At 34.6% G+C, this 11,907-nt stretch overlaps 1 long non-coding RNA gene across 1 annotated transcript; it reads left to right on the top strand.

The window, feature by feature from the left end:
* Positions 1 to 6,337: 6,337 nt before the first annotated feature.
* On the top strand, positions 6,338 to 10,932 carry LOC147843225 (uncharacterized). Its single transcript, XR_015496350.1, has 3 exons — positions 6,338 to 6,762; positions 7,136 to 7,754; positions 10,172 to 10,932. It is a non-coding gene; the product is annotated as an uncharacterized LOC147843225 (long non-coding RNA).
* Positions 10,933 to 11,907: the final 975 nt, after the last annotated feature.

The following is an 11,907-nucleotide window of genomic DNA, read 5'->3' as shown; positions in this document are numbered from 1 at the left end:
TTTATTACATTCTAAATTGGACGTTGAAAATGAGCTTATCTCAGCCAGCAGAGAGGTCAAATCACAGTAATGCAAACTCAGTCAGAGACATATATTTTCACTTGCAACTTGCTTTAACATGTTTAACAGTGCATGAAATGTTGTCTAAAACAAAAAAGAATGATGCATTTTATAGCTGGATCTGGTTTTATTACATTCTGAATTGGACGTTGAAAATGAGCTTATCTCAGCCAGCAGAGAGGTCAAATCACAGTAATGCAAACTCAGTCAGAGACATAGATTTTCACTTGCAACTTGCTTTAACATGTTTAACAGTGCATGAAATGTTGTCTAAAACAAAAAAGAATGATGCATTTTATGTCTGGATCTGGTTTTATTACATTCTAAATTGGACGTTGAAAATGAGCTTATCTCAGCCAGCAGAGAGGTCAAATCACAGTAATGCAAACTCAGTCAGAGACATAGATTTTCACTTGCAACTTGCTTTAACATGTTTAACAGTGCATGAAATGTTGTCTGAAACAAAAAAGAATGATGCATTTTATAGCTGGATCTGGTTTTATTACATTCTAAATTGGACGTTGAAAATGAGCTTATCTCAGCCAGCAGAGAGGTCAAATCACAGTAATGCAAACTCAGTCAGAGACATAGATTTTCACTTGCAACTTGCTTTAACATGTTTAACAGTGCATGAAATGTTGTCTAAAACAAAAAAGAATGATGCATTTTATGTCTGGATCTGGTTTTATTACATTCTGAATTGGACGTTGAAAATGAGCTTATCTCAGCCAGCAGAGAGGTCAAATCACAGTAATGCAAACTCAGTCAGAGACATAGATTTTCACTTGCAACTTGCTTTAACATGTTTACCAGTGCATGAAATGTTGTCTAAAACAAAAAAGAATGATGCATTTTATAGCTGGATCTGGTTTTATTACATTCTGAATTGGACATTGAAAATGAGCTTATCTCAGCCAGCAGAGAGGTCAAATCACAGTAATGCAAACTCAGTCAGAGACATAGATTTTCACTTGCAACTTGCTTTAACATGTTTAACAGTGCATGAAATGTTGTCTAAAACAAAAAAGAATGATGCATTTTATGTCTGGATCTGGTTTTATTACATTCTGAATTGGACGTTGAAAATGAGCTTATCTCAGCCAGCAGAGAGGTCAAATCACAGTAATGCAAACTCAGTCAGAGACATAGATTTTCACTTGCAACTTGCTTTAACATGTTTAACAGTGCATGAAATGTTGTCTAAAACAAAAAAGAATGATGCATTTTATGTCTGGATCTGGTTTTATTACATTCTGAATTGGACGTTGAAAATGAGCTTATCTCAGCCAGCAGAGAGGTCAAATCACAGTAATGCAAACTCAGTCAGAGACATAGATTTTCACTTGCAACTTGCTTTAACATGTTTAACAGTGCATGAAATGTTGTCTAAAACAAAAAAGAATGATGCATTTTATAGCTGGATCTGGTTTTATTACATTCTGAATTGGACATTGAAAATGAGCTTATCTCAGCCAGCAGAGAGGTCAAATCACAGTAATGCAAACTCAGTCAGAGACATAGATTTTCACTTGCAACTTGCTTTAACATGTTTAACAGTGCATGAAATGTTGTCTAAAACAAAAAAGAATGATGCATTTTATAGCTGGATCTGGTTTTATTACATTCTGAATTGGACGTTGAAAATGAGCTTATCTCAGCCAGCAGAGAGGTCAAATCACAGTAATGCAAACTCAGTCAGAGACATAGATTTTCACTTGCAACTTGCTTTAACATGTTTAACATTGCATGAAATGTTGTCTAAAACAAAAAAGAATGATGCATTTTATGTCTGGATCTGGTTTTATTACATTCTAAATTGGACGTTGAAAATGAGCTTATCTCAGCCAGCAGAGAGGTCAAATCACAGTAATGCAAACTCAGTCAGAGACATATATTTTCACTTGCAACTTGCTTTAACTTGTTTAACAGTGCATGAAATGTTGTCTAAAACAAAAAAGAATGATGCATTTTATAGCTGGATCTGGTTTTATTACATTCTGAATTGGACGTTGAAAATGAGCTTATCTCAGCCAGCAGAGAGGTCAAATCACAGTAATGCAAACTCAGTCAGAGACATATATTTTCACTTGCAACTTGCTTTAACATGTTTAACAGTGCATGAAATGTTGTCTAAAACAAAAAAGAATGATGCATTTTATGGCTGGATCTGGTTTTATTAAATTCTGAAATGGACGTTGAAAATGAGCTTATCTCAGCCAGCAGAGAGGTCAAATCACAGTAATGCAAACTCAGTCAGAGACATAGATTTTCACTTGCAACTTGCTTTAACATGTTTAACAGTGCATGAAATGTTGTCTGAAACAAAAAAGAATGATGCATTTTATAGCTGGATCTGGTTTTATTACATTCTAAATTGGACGTTGAAAATGAGCTTATCTCAGCCAGCAGAGAGGTCAAATCACAGTAATGCAAACTCAGTCAGAGACATGGATTTTCACTTGCAACTTGCTTTAACATGTTTAACAGTGCATGAAATGTTGTCTAAAACAAAAAAGAATGATGCATTTTATGGCTGGATCTGTTTTTATCACTTTCTGAAATGGACGTTGAAAATGAGCTTATCTCAGCCAGCAGAGAGGTCAAATCACAGTAATGCAAACTCAGTCAGAGACATATATTTTCACTTGCAACTTGCTTTAACATGTTTAACAGTGCATGAAATGTTGTCTAAAACAAAAAAGAATGATGCATTTTATGGCTGGATCTGGTTTTATTACATTCTGAAATGGACGTTGAAAATGAGCTTATCTCAGCCAGCAGAGAGGTCAAATCACAGTAATGCAAACTCAGTCAGAGACATATATTTTCACTTGCAACTTGCTTTAACATGTTTAACAGTGCATGAAATGTTGTCTAAAACAAAAAAGAATGATGCATTTTATAGCTGGATCTGGTTTTATTACATTCTGAATTGGACGTTGAAAATGAGCTTATCTCAGCCAGCAGAGAGGTCAAATCACATTAATGCAAACTCAGTCAGAGACATAGATTTTCACTTGCAACTTGCTTTAACATGTTTAACAGTGCATGAAATGTTGTCTAAAACAAAAAAGAATGATGCATTTTATAGCTGGATCTGGTTTTATTACATTCTGAATTGGACGTTGAAAATGAGCTTATCTCAGCCAGCAGAGAGGTCAAATCACAGTAATGCAAACTCAGTCAGAGACATAGATTTTCACTTGCAACTTGCTTTAACATGTTTAACAGTGCATGAAATGTTGTCTAAAACAAAAAAGAATGATGCATTTTATAGCTGGATCTGGTTTTATTACATTCTGAATTGGACGTTGAAAATGAGCTTATCTCAGCCAGCAGAGAGGTCAAATCACAGTAATGCAAACTCAGTCAGAGACATAGATTTTCACTTGCAACTTGCTTTAACATGTTTAACAGTGCATGAAATGTTGTCTAAAACAAAAAAGAATGATGCATTTTATAGCTGGATCTGGTTTTATTACATTCTGAATTGGACGTTGAAAATGAGCTTATCTCAGCCAGCAGAGAGGTCAAATCACAGTAATGCAAACTCAGTCAGAGACATAGATTTTCACTTGCAACTTGCTTTAACATGTTTAACAGTACATGAAATGTTGTCTAAAACAAAAAAGAATGATGCATTTTATAGCTGGATCTGGTTTTATTACATTCTAAATTGGACGTTGAAAATGAGCTTATCTCAGCCAGCAGAGAGGTCAAATCACAGTAATGCAAACTCAGTCAGAGACATAGATTTTCACTTGCAACTTGCTTTAACATGTTTAACATTGCATGAAATGTTGTCTAAAACAAAAAAGAATGATGCATTTTATGTCTGGATCTGGTTTTATTACATTCTAAATTGGACGTTGAAAATGAGCTTATCTCAGCCAGCAGAGAGGTCAAATCACAGTAATGCAAACTCAGTCAGAGACATAGATTTTCACTTGCAACTTGCTTTAACATGTTTAACAGTGCATGAAATGTTGTCTAAAACAAAAAAGAATGATGCATTTTATGTCTGGATCTGGTTTTATTACATTCTAAATTGGACGTTGAAAATGAGCTTATCTCAGCCAGCAGAGAGGTCAAATCACAGTAATGCAAACTCAGTCAGAGACATATATTTTCACTTGCAACTTGCTTTAACATGTTTAACAGTGCATGAAATGTTGTCTAAAACAAAAAAGAATGATGCATTTTATAGCTGGATCTGGTTTTATTACATTCTGAATTGGACGTTGAAAATGAGCTTATCTCAGCCAGCAGAGAGGTCAAATCACAGTAATGCAAACTCAGTCAGAGACATATATTTTCACTTGCAACTTGCTTTAACATGTTTAACAGTGCATGAAATGTTGTCTAAAACAAAAAAGAATGATGCATTTTATGGCTGGATCTGGTTTTATTACATTCTGAAATGGACGTTGAAAATGAGCTTATCTCAGCCAGCAGAGAGGTCAAATCACAGTAATGCAAACTCAGTCAGAGACATAGATTTTCACTTGCAACTTGCTTTAACATGTTTAACAGTGCATGAAATGTTGTCTAAAACAAAAAAGAATGATGCATTTTATGTCTGGATCTGGTTTTATTACATTCTAAATTGGACGTTGAAAATGAGCTTATCTCAGCCAGCAGAGAGGTCAAATCACAGTAATGCAAACTCAGTCAGAGACATATATTTTCACTTGCAACTTGCTTTAACATGTTTAACAGTGCATGAAATGTTGTCTAAAACAAAAAAGAATGATGCATTTCATAGCTGGATCTGGTTTTATTACATTCTGAATTGGACGTTGAAAATGAGCTTATCTCAGCCAGCAGAGAGGTCAAATCACAGTAATGCAAACTCAGTCAGAGACATAGATTTTCACTTGCAACTTGCTTTAACATGTTTAACAGTGCATGAAATGTTGTCTAAAACAAAAAAGAATGATGCATTTTATGGCTGGATCTGGTTTTATTACATTCTGAAATGGACGTTGAAAATGAGCTTATCTCAGCCAGCAGAGAGGTCAAATCACAGTAATGCAAACTCAGTCAGAGACATATATTTTCACTTGCAACTTGCTTTAACATGTTTAACAGTGCATGAAATGTTGTCTAAAACAAAAAAGAATGATGCATTTTATGGCTGGATCTGGTTTTATTACATTCTGAATTGGACGTTGAAAATGAGCTTATCTCAGCCAGCAGAGAGGTCAAATCACAGTAATGCAAACTCAGTCAGAGACATAGATTTTCACTTGCAACTTGCTTTAACATGTTTAACAGTGCATGAAATGTTGTCTAAAACAAAAAAGAATGATGCATTTTATAGCTGGATCTGGTTTTATTACATTCTGAATTGGACGTTGAAAATGAGCTTATCTCAGCCAGCAGAGAGGTCAAATCACATTAATGCAAACTCAGTCAGAGACATAGATTTTCACTTGCAACTTGCTTTAACATGTTTAACAGTGCATGAAATGTTGTCTAAAACAAAAAAGAATGATGCATTTTATGTCTGGATCTGGTTTTATTACATTCTGAATTGGACGTTGAAAATGAGCTTATCTCAGCCAGCAGAGAGGTCAAATCACAGTAATGCAAACTCAGTCAGAGACATATATTTTCACTTGCAACTTGCTTTAACATGTTTAACAGTGCATGAAATGTTGTCTAAAACAAAAAAGAATGATGCATTTTATGTCTGGATCTGGTTTTATTACATTCTGAATTGGACGTTGAAAATGAACTTATCTCAGCCAGCAGAGAGGTCAAATCACATTAATGCAAACTCAGTCAGAGACATATATTTTCACTTGCAACTTGCTTTAACATGTTTAACAGTGCATGAAATGTTGTCTAAAACAAAAAAGAATGATGCATTTTATAGCTGGATCTGGTTTTATTACATTCTGAATTGGACATTGAAAATGAGCTTATCTCAGCCAGCAGAGAGGTCAAATCACAGTAATGCAAACTCAGTCAGAGACATAGATTTTCACTTGCAACTTGCTTTAACATGTTTAACAGTGCATGAAATGTTGTCTAAAACAAAAATGAATGATGCATTTTATAGCTGGATCTGGTTTTATTACATTCTGAATTGGACGTTGAAAATGAGCTTATCTCAGCCAGCAGAGAGGTCAAATCACAGTAATGCAAACTCAGTCAGAGACATAGATTTTCACTTGCAACTTGCTTTAACATGTTTAACATTGCATGAAATGTTGTCTAAAACAAAAAAGAATGATGCATTTTATGTCTGGATCTGGTTTTATTACATTCTAAATTGGACGTTGAAAATGAGCTTATCTCAGCCAGCAGAGAGGTCAAATCACAGTAATGCAAACTCAGTCAGAGACATAAATTTTCACTTGCAACTTGCTTTAACTTGTTTAACAGTGCATGAAATGTTGTCTAAAACAAAAAAGAATGATGCATTTTATAGCTGGATCTGGTTTTATTACATTCTGAATTGGACATTGAAAATGAGCTTATCTCAGCCAGCAGAGAGGTCAAATCACAGTAATGCAAACTCAGTCAGAGACATAGATTTTCACTTGCAACTTGCTTTAACATGTTTAACAGTGCATGAAATGTTGTCTAAAACAAAAAAGAATGATGCATTTTATGTCTGGATCTGGTTTTATTACATTCTAAATTGGACGTTGAAAATGAGCTTATCTCAGCCAGCAGAGAGGTCAAATCACAGTAATGCAATCTCAGTCAGAGACATATATTTTCACTTTCAACTTGCTTTAACATGTTTAACAGTGCATGAAATGTTGTCTAAAACAAAAAAGAATGATGCATTTTATAGCTGGATCTGGTTTTATTACATTCTGAATTGGACGTTGAAAATGAGCTTATCTCAGCCAGCAGAGAGGTCAAATCACAGTAATGCAAACTCAGTCAGAGACATAGATTTTCACTTGCAACTTGCTTTAACATGTTTAACATTGCATGAAATGTTGTCTAAAACAAAAAAGAATGATGCATTTTATGTCTGGATCTGGTTTTATTACATTCTAAATTGGACGTTGAAAATGAGCTTATCTCAGCCAGCAGAGAGGTCAAATCACAGTAATGCAAACTCAGTCAGAGACATATATTTTCACTTGCAACTTGCTTTAACTTGTTTAACAGTGCATGAAATGTTGTCTAAAACAAAAAAGAATGATGCATTTTATAGCTGGATCTGGTTTTATTACATTCTGAATTGGACGTTGAAAATCAGCTTATCTCAGCCAGCAGAGAGGTCAAATCACAGTAATGCAAACTCAGTCAGAGACATATATTTTCACTTGCAACTTGCTTTAACATGTTTAACAGTGCATGAAATGTTGTCTAAAACAAAAAAGAATGATGCATTTTATGGCTGGATCTGGTTTTATTACATTCTGAAATGGACGTTGAAAATGAGCTTATCTCAGCCAGCAGAGAGGTCAAATCACAGTAATGCAAACTCAGTCAGAGACATGGATTTTCACTTGCAACTTGCTTTAACATGTTTAACAGTGCATGAAATGTTGTCTAAAACAAAAAAGAATGATGCATTTTATGTCTGGATCTGGTTTTATTACATTCTAAATTGGACGTTGAAAATGAGCTTATCTCAGCCAGCAGAGAGGTCAAATCACAGTAATGCAAACTCAGTCAGAGACATAGATTTTCACTTGCAACTTGCTTTAACATGTTTAACAGTGCATGAAATGTTGTCTAAAACAAAAAAGAATGATGCATTTTATGGCTGGATCTGTTTTTATCACTTTCTGAAATGGACGTTGAAAATGAGCTTATCTCAGCCAGCAGAGAGGTCAAATCACAGTAATGCAAACTCAGTCAGAGACATATATTTTCACTTGCAACTTGCTTTAACATGTTTAACAGTGCATGAAATGTTGTCTAAAACAAAAAAGAATGATGCATTTTATGACTGGATCTGGTTTTATTACATTCTGAAATGGACGTTGAAAATGAGCTTATCTCAGCCAGCAGAGAGGTCAAATCACAGTAATGCAAACTCAGTCAGAGACATATATTTTCACTTGCAACTTGCTTTAACATGTTTAACAGTGCATGAAATGTTGTCTAAAACAAAAAAGAATGATGCATTTTATAGCTGGATCTGGTTTTATTACATTCTGAATTGGACGTTGAAAATGAGCTTATCTCAGCCAGCAGAGAGGTCAAATCACATTAATGCAAACTCAGTCAGAGACATAGATTTTCACTTGCAACTTGCTTTAACATGTTTAACAGTGCATGAAATGTTGTCTAAAACAAAAAAGAATGATGCATTTTATAGCTGGATCTGGTTTTATTACATTCTGAATTGGACGTTGAAAATGAGCTTATCTCAGCCAGCAGAGAGGTCAAATCACAGTAATGCAAACTCAGTCAGAGACATAGATTTTCACTTGCAACTTGCTTTAACATGTTTAACAGTGCATGAAATGTTGTCTAAAACAAAAAAGAATGATGCATTTTATAGCTGGATCTGGTTTTATTACATTCTGAATTGGACGTTGAAAATGAGCTTATCTCAGCCAGCAGAGAGGTCAAATCACAGTAATGCAAACTCAGTCAGAGACATAGATTTTCACTTGCAACTTGCTTTAACATGTTTAACAGTGCATGAAATGTTGTCTAAAACAAAAAAGAATGATGCATTTTATAGCTGGATCTGGTTTTATTACATTCTGAATTGGACGTTGAAAATGAGCTTATCTCAGCCAGCAGAGAGGTCAAATCACAGTAATGCAAACTCAGTCAGAGACATAGATTTTCACTTGCAACTTGCTTTAACATGTTTAACAGTGCATGAAATGTTGTCTAAAACAAAAAAGAATGATGCATTTTATAGCTGGATCTGGTTTTATTACATTCTAAATTGGACGTTGAAAATGAGCTTATCTCAGCCAGCAGAGAGGTCAAATCACAGTAATGCAAACTCAGTCAGAGACATAGATTTTCACTTGCAACTTGCTTTAACATGTTTAACATTGCATGAAATGTTGTCTAAAACAAAAAAGAATGATGCATTTTATGTCTGGATCTGGTTTTATTACATTCTAAATTGGACGTTGAAAATGAGCTTATCTCAGCCAGCAGAGAGGTCAAATCACAGTAATGCAAACTCAGTCAGAGACATAGATTTTCACTTGCAACTTGCTTTAACATGTTTAACAGTGCATGAAATGTTGTCTAAAACAAAAAAGAATGATGCATTTTATGTCTGGATCTGGTTTTATTACATTCTAAATTGGACGTTGAAAATGAGCTTATCTCAGCCAGCAGAGGTCAAATCACAGTAATGCAAACTCAGTCAGAGACATATATTTTCACTTGCAACTTGCTTTAACATGTTTAACAGTGCATGAAATGTTGTCTAAAACAAAAAAGAATGATGCATTTTATAGCTGGATCTGGTTTTATTACATTCTGAATTGGACGTTGAAAATGAGCTTATCTCAGCCAGCAGAGAGGTCAAATCACAGTAATGCAAACTCAGTCAGAGACATATATTTTCACTTGCAACTTGCTTTAACATGTTTAACAGTGCATGAAATGTTGTCTAAAACAAAAAAGAATGATGCATTTTATGTCTGGATCTGGTTTTATTACATTCTGAAATGGACGTTGCAAATGAGCTTATCTCAGCCAGCAGAGAGGTCAAATCACAGTAATGCAAACTCAGTCAGAGACATAGATTTTCACTTGCAACTTGCTTTAACATGTTTAACAGTGCATGAAATGTTGTCTAAAACAAAAAAGAATGATGCATTTTATGTCTGGATCTGGTTTTATTACATTCTAAATTGGACGTTGAAAATGAGCTTATCTCAGCCAGCAGAGAGGTCAAATCACAGTAATGCAAACTCAGTCAGAGACATATATTTTCACTTGCAACTTGCTTTAACATGTTTAACAGTGCATGAAATGTTGTCTAAAACAAAAAAGAATGATGCATTTTATAGCTGGATCTGGTTTTATTACATTCTGAATTGGACGTTGAAAATGAGCTTATCTCAGCCAGCAGAGAGGTCAAATCACAGTAATGCAAACTCAGTCAGAGACATAGATTTTCACTTGCAACTTGCTTTAACATGTTTAACAGTGCATGAAATGTTGTCTAAAACAAAAAAGAATGATGCATTTTATAGCTGGATCTGGTTTTATTACATTCTGAATTGGACGTTGAAAATGAGCTTATCTCAGCCAGCAGAGAGGTCAAATCACAGTAATGCAAACTCAGTCAGAGACATATATTTTCACTTGCAACTTGCTTTAACATGTTTAACAGTGCATGAAATGTTGTCTAAAGCAAAAAAGAATGATGCATTTTATAGCTGGATCTGGTTTTATTACATTCTGAATTGAACGTTGAAAATGAGCTTATCTCAGCCAGCAGAGAGGTCAAATCACAGTAATGCAAACTCAGTCAGAGACATATATTTTCACTTGCAACTTGCTTTAACATGTTTAACAGTGCATGAAATGTTGTCTGAAGCAAAAAAGAATGATGCATTTTATAGCTGGATCTGGTTTTATTACATTCTAAATTGGACGTTGAAAATGAGCTTATCTCAGCCAGCAGAGAGGTCAAATCACAGTAATGCAAACTCAGTCAGAGACATAGATTTTCACTTGCAACTTGCTTTAACATGTTTAACAGTGCATGAAATGTTGTCTAAAACAAAAAAGAATGATGCATTTTATAGCTGGATCTGGTTTTATTACATTCTGAATTGGACGTTGAAAATGAGCTTATCTTAGCCAGCAGAGAGGTCAAATCACAGTAATGCAAACTCAGTCAGAGACATATATTTTCACTTGCAACTTGCTTTAACATGTTTAACAGTGCATGAAATGTTGTCTAAAACAAAAAAGAATGATGCATTTTATAGCTGGATCTGGTTTTATTACATTCTGAATTGGACGTTGAAAATGAGCTTATCTCAGCCAGCAGAGAGGTCAAATCACAGTAATGCAAACTCAGTCAGAGACATAGATTTTCACTTGCAACTTGCTTTAACATGTTTAACAGTGCATGAAATGTTGTCTAAAACAAAAAAGAATGATGCATTTTATGTCTGGATCTGGTTTTATTACATTCTGAAATGGACGTTGAAAATGAGCTTATCTCAGCCAGCAGAGAGGTCAAATCACAGTAATGCAAACTCAGTCAGAGACATATATTTTCACTTGCAACTTGCTTTAACATGTTTAACAGTGCATGAAATGTTGTCTGAAACAAAAAAGAATGATGCATTTTATAGCTGGATCTGGTTTTATTACATTCTAAATTGGACGTTGAAAATGAGCTTATCTCAGCCAGCAGAGAGGTCAAATCACAGTAATGCAAACTCAGTCAGAGACATAGATTTTCACTTGCAACTTGCTTTAACATGTTTAACAGTGCATGAAATGTTGTCTAAAACAAAAAAGAATGATGCATTTTATGTCTGGATCTGGTTTTATTACATTCTGAATTGGACGTTGAAAATGAGCTTATCTCAGCCAGCAGAGAGGTCAAATCACAGTAATGCAAACTCAGTCAGAGACATAGATTTTCACTTGCAACTTGCTTTAACATGTTTAACAGTGCATGAAATGTTGTCTAAAACAAAAAAGAATGATGCATTTTATAGCTGGATCTGGTTTTATTACATTCTGAATTGGACATTGAAAATGAGCTTATCTCAGCCAGCAGAGAGGTCAAATCACAGTAATGCAAACTCAGTCAGAGACATAGATTTTCACATGCAACTTGCTTTAACATGTTTAACAGTGCATGAAATGTTGTCTAAAACAAAAAAGAATGATGCATTTGATAGCTGGATCTGGTTTTAT

The sequence above is a fragment of the Danio rerio genome, chromosome 7 (assembly GCF_052040795.2).
Source record: "Danio rerio strain M-AB ecotype USA chromosome 7, GRCz13ab, whole genome shotgun sequence".
Taxonomy (NCBI): domain Eukaryota; kingdom Metazoa; phylum Chordata; class Actinopteri; order Cypriniformes; family Danionidae; genus Danio; species Danio rerio.
Note: the sequence above shows the minus strand (reverse complement) of the source record. Positions and strands in the feature narration are given on the sequence as shown.